Source organism: Halichoerus grypus, chromosome 9 (genome assembly GCF_964656455.1).
Source record: "Halichoerus grypus chromosome 9, mHalGry1.hap1.1, whole genome shotgun sequence".
In the NCBI taxonomy this organism is placed as follows: Eukaryota; Metazoa; Chordata; class Mammalia; order Carnivora; family Phocidae; genus Halichoerus; species Halichoerus grypus.
Window position 1 is genome coordinate 73,875,385 of NC_135720.1, and position 12,520 is coordinate 73,887,904.

The following is a 12,520-nucleotide window of genomic DNA, read 5'->3' on the forward strand; positions in this document are numbered from 1 at the left end:
GCACAGCCATTGCATGGATACCAAGTACCATATCACCTCCGTCAGACTGGCAGAGATGTTTAAATCTGACAGTGCCAAATGCGTGAAGACTGCGGGCGGGTGAATACGCTGCTTTCAGGAGCACAAACTCATAAAACACTTGGGCAGTATAGTTAGGAATATCATAACCTACTGTGTGGCATTTGCACCCAGAGAAACTTGTTCGTAAGGAGCCATGCTCAGAAATGTTCAGAGCAGTATGGTGATTAACATAACATAATAAAAAAGAAATGTTCAGAGCAGCATTGTTTCTAAGTAGTGAAAAACGGAAAGTATTTTAAATGTCCCATCAACAGGAGAATTGATAAATTGTGCTGTATATAGAGTGTACAGTAATGTACAGCACATAAAAATGGAATGAACTAGTGCTTCATATGTCCATGTGAATATATCTAAGAATTACAGGATTGAGGGAAAAATTGCAAAAGGAAACAGTTCAATCCACTCACCCTGAGCTGTTGATAGTGGCTCTCCGATGTCATTTCATAAGAATGAGATACCATTCAACACCCATCAGATGCATATACAGTTTATTCATGTATATAAAGCTTAAGAACAATGTCAGGTTTGCTTTTGGGTAGCATACATTTGTAGTAAAAGTATAGCGTGTATGGGAATGATAAGCATCAAATTTAAGAGGATGGTTACCTGAGGGAAGTGGGATCAAGGAGGGGCAGAAGGGGTTTCAAGTGATGTGTGGTCCTGTTTTTGGTCTGAAATAAATACGGCATAGTGTCAGCATTTCACAAAATTGTGTAGGGAGCACAAGGATGTTAGCTAATATTATTCTCTAATGCTTTTCTCTACGATTAAAATATTCTTTCAAATAGGTATTTAGTAGTGAAACAATAGGTGCATATCTAAAAGTTATTCACATGCAGGCATCCTATTTATAGATCCAAATAAAATAATACATTGCAGGAAACTATACCATTTCACTGAAATCCTTTGTTAAAAAGTTTTTTGAGGCAAAGCACACTTGAAAAAGAAGAACCAAGCCAGAGGTATCACAATCCCAGATTTCAGGAAATACTACAAAATGATAGTAATCAAAACAGGATGGTACTGGCACCAATACAGACACATAAATCAGAACAGAATAGGGAGCCCAGAAATGAACCCACACATGTATGGTCAGTTAATCTATGACAAAGGAGGCAAGAATATGCAATGGGGGAAGATAGTCTTTTTACTCAATAGTACTGGGAAAACTAGATCACTTTCTTACACCTTCCCAAAAATTAATTCAAAATGGATTAAAGACCCGGTGCCTGGGTGGCTCAGTTGGTTAAGCATCTGGCTTCGGCTCAGGTCATGATCTCAGGGTCCTGGGATCGAGCCCCATGTGGGCTCTGGGCTCCGTGCTCAGTGAGGAGTGTGCTTTTCTCTCTCCTTCTCCCCCTCTCCCAGCTCATGCATGCGCACACACGCGTGCTCTCTTTCTCTCTCTCTAATAAATAAATAAAACCTTTTAAAAAATGGATTAAAGACCTAAATGTGAGACTTGATACCATAAAACTCCTAAAAGAAAACATAGGCTATAATCTCTTGGACATTGGCCTTAGCAGCATATGTCTCCTGAGGCAAGGGAAACAAAAGAAAAACTGTTGGACTACACCAAAATAATAATAAAAAAAATTTTTTTTTGTACAGCAAAGGAAACCATCTTCTAAACAAAATGGCAACCTACTGAATGGGAGGAGATATTTGCAAATGATATACTTGAGAAGGGGTTAATATCCAAAATATATAAAGAACTTATACAACTCAATGCCAAAAAAGCAAACAGTTCTATTAAAAAATGGGCAGAGACCTGAATAAACATTTTTTCAAAGAAGACCTACAGATGGCCAACAGACATATAGAAAGATGCTCAACATCACTCATCATCAGGGAAATGCAAATCAAAACCACAATGAGCTATCACCTCACACCTGTCAGGATGGCTCATATCAAAAAGACGAAATAAGTGAGAACAAAATTATCAGACTTTTATTTTCTCACTTTCACAAATCAGATTGGTAACAGAGTCAAATTTTTTCAAAAACTGAGTATTTTACATACAATTATGTGGACTGGGTTGTTAATTTGACCTCTGTTGAGTATATTTTTCCAGTTCTTTTTATAGATTTAGAATTGCCAAAGAAGTTCTTAGAAGGGTAGTGGAAAGACTGAGAATTTGACTTAAAAGATTCAGTTTATAAGTGAAAAGGCAGAACTGAAATCCTGGTAGTTAGGTTCTAAACCCATTGGATTATAAACTTCATTTTAAGGGTTCCTTTCAATAAGTATTATTTTAGGCACAGAAATTACTTGTCTTGGCTTATATTTCCCAGTGATACCAGAATAAAATTAGTAGTTTACAAATCTTAAATTATACTTCCACACACCCCTGTGGTAGTAAACTCGGTAAACTATCCAAAATTACCCTCCTAACACAAAGATATCTTTGTTAATCAGATTTTGGAAATATGTCAGTTTGTCAGAGACAGAGTTGCATTCTTAAAAATTTAGACTGAAATATAAGTGTACTTGTTAATTCAAAAAAGTATCATGGTCATTTAAAAATGGTTTAATGCAAAATGAAGTTAAAACAATTCTTAGCACTAGATTATATTTTGTTCCTAAGAATTATTCAAAATTAAGTAGGGATTCTACAATAGAATTCTAATTTTAGTATGTTGGATTAAATCACTTCAACCAATTTATTAAGGTATTTTAAAGGAGAAACATTGACATGCAGGTAAATGTACCCATACAGTTGCCAAAAGAAATAGTTTTAAACCAGTTTGGGTTTAAAAGACCTTCAGTACCCCTGGAGCATATAATAGCTTAGTTCTTAAGGCCCCCAGCGAAGAAAAGAGCTTATTAATAAAGCAGGGAACATGATATTCTGGTATTTTTATTGGTATTAGGCAATAATACTCCCATAAGAAATACCACTAACATGGAATTATAAATAGGCATAACTTCAGGACACATTATTGGTAGGTGGCCTCTAGTTACAGAAGATGGTTAGTGTTCAAACTTTGACATTAGTCCTGATGATTGTGCCAAAAAGGCCAGATTTGTAATTTACATTGGATTTGTGCCTTCGGCTATTTCTAAATGTACAGTTCTCAGATTTGTCTTGAATAATATGATTATTAGATCTAAATCTATATTAGATGAATATAGATTTCTGTTACTCAGTGGCACAAGAATGTATATAATCTCTCAATGTTTTTATTTTAAGTAGTTACACATGCAGTCTTTCTTTCATTTTTACTTTGATTTTGAGGTTTCATTATAGAATAATGTGATGGATTTTTTTTTTTAAAGCAAAGCTAAATCTGAATGAGTATTATCTCTTTCCAAAGTAATACCCTGGAACTCTGTAAATAATTACTGTTAATGTTCACAATACTTTTGGAATGCCTCTTTAAAAATTATCCTTAGAACCTATAGCAATTCTTTTAAATATCACAATGATGACATTTTAAGAAAAATCCTTTGAGGCTGATATTGATTCTTGGGAATAATAAGAATGAGGATATTGATCCAAGTTAGTATTTGTTGTTTTTTTTTTTAAGATTTTATTTATTTATTTGACAGAGAGAGAGAGCACAAGCAGGGGGAGTGGCAGGTAGAGGGAGAGGGAGAAGCAGGTTCCCTGCTGAGCAGAGAGCCCAACGTGGGGCTTGATCCCAGGACCCTGGGATCATGACCAGAGCCGAAGGCAGACACTCAACTGACTGAGCCACCCAGGCGCCCCCCAAGTCAGTATTTGGATCTAGTTCTTATTTTACAAAATATTTGTTCAAATCCATACCTACAAGATAGAACATTGAAACAGTCAACTGGTTATAGTAGATTTACTAGATTTTTAGTGGATTTTACTATCTGCTAGGATCCTAATACCAAGTATTTGACTTTTCTGTCTTTCTCTTAGGGGCAGTACTCACTGATATGTCTGTTCCCATGATCTTGGGTGTTAATCAGCATTCCTGGGCATTACTTGTTGCTAAATGGTGTCTAAGGATCTTTCTAGTTTGAAAATCTTATGACTCTAATCACCTGCAGCAAAATAACATACAATTCTCTTGCTGCTCAAAACTTGATCCCTAGTGTTTTGTGGAAGTTGTTGGCTTTTAGAAATAAGCAGTTTGATTTAGACTAAATTGAGAAGGAGACATAGACAGATTTAGTGATTCAAACTGCAGAAGTAAATGACATGATTGAGGTTGGGGATAAGGTATTTACTGAAACCTGCATTTGAGGAGACCTTTAATTCTCTATGTTAAATCTGCAGATGGAGTTTATAAAAACATTTTCTAAGTTTCTGTGAAGGCGTTCTGGCCAAGAGAAATGATGCAGGCTAGAAGTGGAAGGTCACAATGCAGTGGTATGCAGAAGCACAGATCGGTCCTTTAGAGCCAAAATTGCCCTGAGCATTTCAGCCTATATGGGTGCTGCCCTCAAACTGGAGAGACCGGGATGCAATCTGCCCCTTCCCAGATACCCAGCTCTCCACACGCCACCTTTGCAGTCCATTAGATGGCCTCTAGACATAATTCTTAGAAAATCTTGCTTCATGTCATCATTATAATTGGTTTCCTGTTAAAATGTAAATTGTTACAATGTAAAAGTAACATATCATTTGTCTAGTTCCATATACTCTTTCACATACTTGATGCTTTTCCATACTTCAAGCTTTGTGTTTCATGTCCACTGAACCAACACTCCCAACACACCCCTCCCTCTCAAACCTTTCCACTGTCTTGCTAATAAAAGGCTCCCTTAGTCCTCACTTCCTGACTGGATGTTCCCTTTCCCATCTTGCTTCATGGCAACATGGCTCCCATTTAAGACTTCCACTTTTCATGTAGTGCTTTCAGTGATGCTTATTGGTCCACACAACATTTTAGGGTTGGGAGATGAGATCAGTGGCTTCTCTCCTCTGTCCCTTTCAGACTATCAGCCCTCCGTCCTTAGGTAACCCCCCTCCCCCACATGCTTTTTGAGGTTTATGTGAAGTAGCTTATCATCTGTGTATCTTTGCCCAGTTTCTTAACTACTCTCCCCCGTTCTTGCCCATTTTCAAAGTCTTGTTCTCAGCTCCCTTTAACTTTCATGTCAATGACCTTTCTTGTATGTTGGCCTTTCTCGTTCTTAAGATCTTCATTTCTAATGGCCTTTAGTGCTACATCACTTGAGATACACACTCATGGCCGTTATCATGGGCCTAATCTTCCCCTGCAGCTGTTCAGACTCTAAAATACCAAAGTCATACATCTTAATATCTCCTGACAACTTCCTTTGCTTACATATGTCTGTGGTTGCTCAAATGTGGCTTACCCAAAGCTGGACTCAAAATCGTCCTTATCAAACCTGCTTCTTCTCCTGAGGTTTCCTTTTTTTTTTTTTTTAAACATAATCCATCCTTTACCAAGTTGCCCAAGCTATAAACTTGGAATTCATTCTTGATTTCTTTTTTTCGCATCATCTGCTTCTCTACACTTGATATTGTTATTCTGTGTCATGAATGTTTCTCAAATCCATCTATTTGTCCCTGCCCTCATTCTCGTTTCCAAGTGCAGGGCTGGGTTTTTGCAGTAGCCTCCTAAGTAAGCTTCCTGCTCTAGTCCTGCCCCTCTGGTATCCATTCTTCACCCTGATCACACACCGTGAGTCTAAAGTGGAAACTATCATGTCACACTCCGATTTAACGTCCCACTCTTAGGGCCAAGTATAAACCCCCTAATACCAGTGAGAGGCCCTGCATAATCTGGCCCTGTTTACCTCTCTAGCCTTAATTCTTGTCTCTTTCCCTCTAAACACTGTGATTCAATCATATTTAGTTTACTTCAGTTCCTGGAATATGATGTTGATTTATTTAACTCTCGCCTTTGAGTATGTTCTCTCTGCCTCCCAAATTCTTCCTCTTTCTCTTTAACTTGGCAAGTTCCTACTAATCCTTTAGGCTCTAGCTTCCTCTAGAAAGCCTCTCCTAATCCCCTTAATTCTAGATGGTGCCTTAAATTTCCTCTATTACAGCTCTTATCACACTGCATTGTAATCTCCTATTTACTGTATCCTCCACAAGATTATAAACTCTGTGAGGGCAGGAATGTGTCAACAGCACTTAGGGTAATTCCTGACCCCTAGTTGGCATTTGGTATGTTACTTGATAAATGAATAAATAAGGGAAAGAAGGAAGGATACGATTTCTTTTTGAGAATAGCAGAGATAAGGTTGGACAAGATCTCATCACATAGTACCTATTAAAATACCATGACAAAATTTTTTTTAGTATGTAAGTGATTGCAGTGGGAAAGAAAATAAAAGCAAGGAGACTAATCAGGAGATTGTAGTATTGTTGCAATCATGTGGTCCAAAGAGCCTGACCTTGAATTGAGGCACTTAGAAGAGAAAGCATAACAATTAATATGAAAGAAGGAAGAATGCATAACAGAACTTGACCACTGGGATGTGAGGTGAAAGGCAAAATAGAAAATGCTCTTCCGGTTTCGTCTTGTTTCATTTCGCTTAGCATAATACCCTCTAGTTCCATCCACGTCGTTGCAAACAGCAAGATTTCATTTTTATTTTTTATTTCATTTATTTATTTTTTTTGATGTCTGCAGGGGGAGAGAAACCATGAGACTCTTAATCTCAGGAAACAAACTGAGGGTTGCTGGAGTGGTGGGGGGTGGGAGGGATGGGGTGGCTGGGTGATGGACATTGGGGAGGGTATGTGCTATGGTGAGTGCTGTGAATTGTGTAAGACTGATGAATCACAGACCTGTACCCCTGAAACAAATAATACATTATGTTAATAAAAAAAAATTAAAAAAAAAAAAAAGAAAATGCTTATAGTGCTTTGACATTGGTGGTGCCGATGATAGAAATAGGGAAAGTTTGGATAGTAAGTTTTGTAAGGAAAAAGTTTAAAATTTTTAGGAGCTTTATATATACATATAAAATTAAAACCGTAAAGGAAAAGAGTGTACTGATTTTGGAGGCAAGAAGTAACTTTTAAAATGCTTTTCAGTAAAATATACTAAGTGGAAATTTAAGTTATAAATGCAGCTTTGGAATTTGTTGAATTTTAAGGAACTCACAGTCTCACAAACTGCTATTTTTTTGGGGGAAGCAGTTGACACCTATACAAAATGACTCAGTTTTGTTTGTGATTCTTGGTTGTCCTTGATATAAAAGAGTTTAATTTTTTTTTTTGATGCTATAGAAAATTTTACAGAAATCCATTACAAAGAATGGTTGACAATATATAAAAACATTATCTTAAATATTTATTTCTCATTTAAAGAAAAAAAGATCCATAATGTAACATTTCTCTGTCCTTTTTACTGGCATTTTGACAACAGAGAGTTGGAGCTTCTTTGAAAGATCAGCAACAGAGATAGAGATTTAGAAGTCATTTGTCTGAAGATGACGGATGAATGAATCCCTAAGAATCAGTGAACTTGATAAGGAGAAGATTGTAGAGGGAAAAGAATGAACGAATAGATGATTACTGCTGAATCTTTATCATCTCCACACTCATGGAGAATAATTAAGAGGTGTCGCCAAAATATAATAGATGGGGTGATAAGAAAAATGAGAGGAATATCTAAATGTTACACAATGATACAAAAGTAAAGTAGTAGGAAGTAGAGCCCTAGTACAGTGAGCTAACACGGGAGTGAACAATTTTCTGTTCTTAGTTCTTACCTACAAGGAAGAATTACACTTGGGTGGTTCTTGGCCAGAGGGAACCTCAGTGAACTTCAAATTACTTATCCTAGAATTCTAGAATATTCATAATCTGAAACTTGGCAACCAGTACTGATCTTCTGAAGTTCCTCAAACTAACATCCTCCATGTCCTCCAGCACAAACTTTAAGGCCTCTGTGATTTTATTCCCCTCCCGGCTCTTTTCCTCATTTGAATCCTAGCCAAGGGCCCAGCTGAAGCCTCCTCTAATTCATGTTGTCTTCCCTAAATCCCATAGTGGTCTCTTTTGTACTCCTGATTTTCCTTTTAACCTGAACCTTTAAATTTTTGCTTATATCCTTTGTCTTCCCAGTGAGACTGTAAGCATTTTAAGTACCAGATCCATGTGTCCTGTTGCTGCTTAATTCTTTGAGCACCCTCAGACCTCAATTACATTATTAAAAATGAGTAATTTGTAACAAATTATCTTTGAGGTACCCATCAGAACTAAAGTGCTCTAGATCTTAACTACTACACAGTGCCATGTATGCAATAAATCCTAAAAGAACGACATTTACTGTATCTCTTGGGGAAAATCAAAATGTGTTTGGTTGACCTGGTTACAGTGAATTCTTAATAGTTTATAATCAAAGAAAGACTAATTGTTTTCACCAATATCTGTTTATATACTTTCTATAATGATAATACCTAGATTATTGAATACATACAAATGCTGTCTTGCTAGTTTTATAAAATGATAACTCCTTTATCACTGCAGTCCTTTTATTTGTAAATATACTGTTCACTTCGTTGACTTGATCATGACATTGGTGCTCTGTGGGAGCCGGTATATATAGTAGTTAAAACCCTGGGCCCTGCAGTTCAGTCCAGACCCTACCACTTATTAGCAGTAGTGCACTCAGCTATGGCCCTTAATCTCTCTGAGCTTAAGTTTCTTCATCTGTAAAATGGGTAATAACTACCTTCTTCTTTGGGTTGATGAGAGAATTTAAATGACATAATCCATGTAAAGAGTGGAGCACAATGCGTGGCACTCACTGAGTGCTAGATGTGGTGATTAGTCACTATAATGAGGTTTTCTGTGATTTAACAATGCCACAAGAGAAAATTTGCAGTTTTCACAGGTTAATTTTATGGGTGGTATTTCTGTTAACTTTTAAAACCATTTATACCCACTATTTTATGTGATATTTTGATCATAAAATAGTAGGTTCTTTTCATAGTTATGTAGAATTGAATTGGCTAACTTCCTTGTGTTCCTCTACTTATAATTTCATAGTGACAAGGTTGGTTCAACGTGAAACAAAATATCTCCTACATGGTTTTCTTTTATTATATGATGCAGGATGCTGTATCACAAAATGAATCCAGGATGCCTCTCTCTAAATCTTTAAGAGTCAAATCAGAGTTAACTATCAGGTAGAGAAAAGTCACGAAATTAAAAAAGGTACACAATATTCTTCAGGGGATAATTCTAAAATAAACTTTTGTAAATGATAAAGTATCTAGTGTAGCATTTTACTCCCTATGGCTGGCTCTTCCTAGATTTTACTTAGAAAATATTATAAAACTGTAGCCTGACCACATTGTGTCCTAAACACTGAAGGCAAACCATAATGTGGGGATTTCATTTTAACCGCAGAGAAATTGTAACAAGTCCAAAACCGCAGGACCCAAGTAAGTAGTAGATCCGGGAATAGAACTGAGAAGGCTCTGATTCGTCTTCACGTACTGAAACCACAGGTTCTGCTGCTTCTGAACATAATGACAGATCGTCTAGTGTTGCTAGACCATCAGTACATGACCCATCAGGAGCAAACTGTATGAGGACACCGTCTAAAAGCGTGCAGCCTTTACTTTCTAAAGGCCTGTGTGGAAACCAGAGAAGTAGGGAAGGAGCCATTACAAGCACCAGATGATTATCGACTGATATTTGTGTTTGGGGTAATCAGTTGCTACCACAAAGTTTGCTTCTTTGCTAAGGTTGTAAAAGAAAAGTAGTAATTTCTAACCAGAGAAACACTTTTTTGCCCATTCTTAAAAACATTTTAGTTGATTTTTAATAAAGCTAGCTAAAGAGTTTACTAGAATGGCCTCATATATATAAGGAGCATAAAAATGTTATGTTCCTTTCAAGATTTGACCTTACTCCCACATTTTACTTTTAAATTTTTGCCCCTTTTGCCTTTAGTTGATTTCCAGAGCCCTGAAATGGTTGTTTTGAAGGATTTGTTCTGCTCTACTGTTGCTGTTTGGGGAAAAATCTTCCCAGCTTCCTCACTCTGTCAGGCCTGTTCTCCCTTAATATTTTATAGGGATAAAAATTCCTTGTTATTATATTTTACTGTTTTATATTATCATAGACTTTTTGCAGGATTATTTTCTTTCTTCCTGAAATATACCCTTGAAAAATTCCTTTAATTGAAGTCTTTTGGTTTTTATTTATCTGAAGATGTCTTTGTTTCAACCCTACTTTAAAAAAAACATTCTTTATTTTCACTTTTTTTATTGAAGTATAGTTGAATCACAACCTTACTCTTGAAGAATAGCTTTGGTAGACATGCTATTCGAAGATGACAATTATTTTCTGTTAGGCCTTTGAAGATACCCACTGTCTATTGCTTCTGTTGTTGCTATTAAGTAAAAAATATTTCGTGATTATAGGGCACTCGTGTCAGTCTTCGCACACTGAGAACTTATATTAATCACTTAATTCTGATAACAAACTTATGATAATATGCCATTATTATTCTCATTTATTCTAGTGGAGACATAGAAGCACAGGACAGTTAAGGATACAGAATAAGTGAGGACAGGATTACACCCCAGGAGCTCTGACTCTAAAGCCTGTGTTTTAAACCAATGCCACAGCCAAGTGAATACATAAAGAGAAAGATGAGAGATAAATATTACTAAGTATTAAAGATATTTAAAAACTGTAGTGGGTGCCTGGGTGGCTCAATTGGTAAACGACTGCCTTCAGCTTGGGTCATGGTCCCGGGATCCTGGGATGGAGTCCCGCATCGGGCTCCCTGCTCGGTGGGGAGTCTGCTTCTCCCTCTGACCTTACCCCCTCTTGTGCTCTCTCTCTCTCACAAATAAATAAATAAAATAAAATCCTTAAAAAAAACTGTAGTAATGAAAACAGGCTTTTTTTTTTTCTAGATAAAGAGATCAGTACACTAATCATTACCATTGGACTATTATTACAAGGCAGCATCAATATGCTGTGCCTGTTTTCTCATATGTAAGATAATACTACTATCTGCATCATAGAGTGGTTGTAAAGAATAAACAAGTGTATACAGACACATGCATATTAGGAGTGAAAAAATATTTGTTGCCACTAGCAATAGTAGAATAAAAGAGGAAAAGCACAGAAACCAACCTTACTATATAACAGAATATAGTATCTGGTTACAGGTGATGAGAGGAAATGGTAGACTAGTGCTGGCATAGTTGGGTGAACTGTCTTTTTTTCTTGAAATTCTATTCCCTAGACATCTGGGATGTCATACTTTTCTGTGCCTTCTCCTAAACATGTGATAATTTCTTCTTTCACCTTGGTAGCATCCTCAGCTCTTAAACATTGGTGTTTCCTATTACTCTGTCCTTGGCTACTGTATATAGATGTGTGTGCATCCTAATAGAGTCTCACGGTTTTAATTACCAACTGTATATACTGACTTGTAAATATATAAAACAGAAATTTTTATTATCTTTTTTAAAAAAACTACCTCAAAATAGTAAAAAAAAAAAAATAATAATAATACCAGATATAGAAATTATTTCCTAAATTGATGATATCACTAGAAGAAGTTTTCGATTAATATTTAAGTAAACGTTTGTGGAGAAGACTGTAATAAGCATACCATCAAGGACAGCAACTATAAATAAAAAGATAGATCTGACTACATAAAAATGTAAAATTCCTGGGGCACCTGAGTGGCTCAGTCGTTGGGCATCTGCCTTTGGCTCAGGTCATGATCCCGGGGTCCTGGGATCGGGCCCCACGTCGGGCTCCCTGCTCAGCGGGAAGCCTGCTTCTCCCTCTCCCACTCCCCCTGCTTGTGTTCCTGCTCTCGCTGTCTCTCTCTGTCAAATAAATAAATAAAATCTTTAAAAAAAATTTAAAATTCCTTTTGTAAAAACAAACAGGAACAGTGTACATGATTAATGGCGCAGTATACTAGAGTAGGGAAACCATATGCACATGTAGGAGACAAGTGAAGAAAGCAAGATTTAAAAGGATTGGGAAACATTAGGAGTAACCATTGGGTGTACTGGAAGTGAAAGCTGACCCAGAACAAATAAGAGGAATCACACATAGAGTAGCAGTGGGAGTCTAGCCCAGGGTAGAGACCATAAATTGGTAATAGCAAGGATGTTCATGGCTATATGGCTTTCTCTGGCAATGCTTAGAATCTTGGGTTATCAGTAATGTTAATTTCTTTTGCCTTGGATAGGTTAGGTAGGTGGATGATCATACGAATAAAGGGTCAGACAAGGAAGCTGTTCATATCAGAAATAAAAATCTGTCCAATATACTTCAAAAGCTCAAAGCCCTACAGTGTTTGGCCATTGCTGTAGAATAAAAACCAGAACCCTAGGATTGAATTTTAGGGTTTCCAGTATAAAATTCTGACCTTTTCTTTTAGTACACCCTCACATGTATCACCACATGACAGCCAGATAGGGCTTCTTGCTATTTTTTGAAAAATGTTTTCTCTTTGAGTTTTCACCTCAGTTGTGTTGCTTCTAGTAT

At 36.7% G+C, this 12,520-nt stretch overlaps 1 protein-coding gene across 2 annotated transcripts in view; it reads left to right on the forward strand.

Annotated features, from left to right (window-relative positions):
- The window catches only part of ME1 (malic enzyme 1), a 201,590-nt gene that overhangs the window by 137,402 nt on the left and 51,668 nt on the right, over positions 1-12,520 (forward strand). The window lies entirely within an intron of this gene.